At 36.3% G+C, this 2158-nt stretch overlaps 1 long non-coding RNA gene across 1 annotated transcript in view; it reads right to left on the reverse strand.

The window, feature by feature from the left end:
- Positions 1-964: 964 nt before the first annotated feature.
- Positions 965-2158, reverse strand: part of LOC118478665 — an 8321-nt gene continuing 7127 nt past the window's right edge. The window contains exon 2 of the long non-coding RNA XR_004859214.1: positions 965-1019. This is a non-coding gene — a long non-coding RNA (uncharacterized LOC118478665). The remainder of the gene's footprint in view (positions 1020-2158) is intronic.

The raw sequence follows: 2158 nt of genomic DNA on the forward strand, positions 1-2158 counted from the left end.
GTCCGCTAAAACTGAACTTGGTTAATCCAGAAATATCAACAAACTGAAAGATAATAAAAATCCCTGATCCTTTTTTTCTTCTTCTATTTGACCAACCTCCGAGTCAAAACCGAAAACCAGGCAAAACTGAAGAAAATTTGGCAGTCCCACAGATTTCAGTTTTAGCAGACTCCACTGTATAATATAAGGCAGAAAAGCACTGTATCGGCTACAAACTTACTGTTAATTTTTTATTAAGGTGCACAAGTCTGGCAACCCTCTGACAAGCCCATTCAGGAACGGTAAGGTTACTATCCTCCTCTTTGTCCCCTGATTCTGTTCCTTCAGTCTGCAAAAGTAGAAAAAATACTTCAAGACCTGGAAAATTCTTAAATGAAAAGAAGCAACATACCCGACATATTCTTTATGTTCACATAGACATTTTTTCTAAGCATCACAAGTAATACTGATACAGTCAAACCCCGTTATACTGTCTGCCTTGGGACAAACATGAAGTTGGCAGTTTACCAGGGCTAGCAGTAGTATAACGGGATAACACCAATTGTCATCTTGACAAGTGGTAGAGACTAGAGACAAATTGTGACCAGTCCTGATTCATCTAGATCTGCCATGCGCAGGGAAAAAACAAGTAGCAACCAATTACATGTACAGCTCCAGCTGAACTTAATATAAATTTAAATAGAAAAGTTCTGCTAGATCAGTAGCTAGGCTACATTGTGTCAAGGACCTTGCAGACGTATATTTTTTTAAAATCCGACAAATGTAATTTTGAAAAGTTAACAACAATTTTACATCGGTTAACCCATGTGAAAGCAAATCTAATGTCCATCGCCTTACTTACCCGTTTCAGTTTGTGGCTTTGTTGAACATCAATAATTTTAGAAGCCTTCAGACATTCTGTTAACCATTTTATCACAACCAAAAGGGCAGTCTTAGGTAATTCCCAACATTCTTTTTTGAGGACTTTTTCAACTTGTTCAACACTTTCGAATTCTGTAACAACATGTGTTACATTTGGTCTGAAAAGAAAAGAAGAAAATGACAAACAGTAACCAAGTAAGACCTTCAACTGGCTACAGTGAACCAAAACACTATGTACTTTCAGAAATGGCAGCAATTGCATGTAAAGTGGAGAACAAGATCAAGATATGAGTATATTATATATTCATTCATTCTTCTGTTAAGTCTGCTTGTCTGATCGTGAACATGGAACCATTCATCATTACTGACTCATACTCATAGTCATTTTTTTTATTCCTGGGAAAAAAGAACAGAAACTATTCATTATCACTGACCCATAGTAATTTTTTTGCTTTCTTGAAAAAAGAGCACTGAACAATACATGAGCATGACAGTGTGCATATATGTCATTAAGAATGGGTGGTGGGAACTACATTCAACAACTAAGCTCAAACCTACACCACACTTTTTTCAACGGTTTAAAAGTATTGGGTTATTTTTATGTAATTATATTTTATTCAAACCCAATTTTAAAAAAGGCCAAATTAAGGTTTGTTGAAACAGTGTACTGAGAGCTCATATGTATACCAGACTGTCACGCCATCCAAACAGCTTACAAAAAATATATGATGAGAGCAAGTTGAGAGATACCAAGCCAGAAGAGTGTAGAACTATTTCAATGTGACAGATGCCTGGCTGATGCTGTTTAGAGAAGTGCCACTCACAAATACAAATGAAGCACTATGTTACGGAAAAGGTATAAAAAGTGACAGAGCAGAAATCCTGTCTTACCAAGACTACATGACATTATGCTTTTAATTCTTTAAAAAATGAAAGTTAGGAAAAAGTTGTCAGTGCCTCTTATCTTCCGTCCTTGTTCAGTTCTTCTGTCTCTGACAGTTTCATATCACCCCCCCACATGAAGGTGAAAAAATTGTCAGTTTCTGCTACAGCACTTTTCATTTTCTCTCTAGCTTAAATTTAATTGTGTTCCTTGAAGTGCCTAAAGTGCTATATCCTGTCCGTGAGTTTTTCTTGAAAATTTTCCTAAATACAATAAAAACACTCAGCTGAGCAAACAGCTGATTGCAGTACAGAGTAACAACAGCTGTACCAACAATTTAGAATGGCTACTGAAACAAAGTTTTAAAAACAACACCTGTGCTGCCAAGTGAAAAAAGTGGTCTCCACCTAAGAT

This window comes from Aplysia californica, unplaced genomic scaffold (assembly GCF_000002075.1).
Source record: "Aplysia californica isolate F4 #8 unplaced genomic scaffold, AplCal3.0 scaffold00800, whole genome shotgun sequence".
Taxonomy (NCBI): domain Eukaryota; kingdom Metazoa; phylum Mollusca; class Gastropoda; order Aplysiida; family Aplysiidae; genus Aplysia; species Aplysia californica.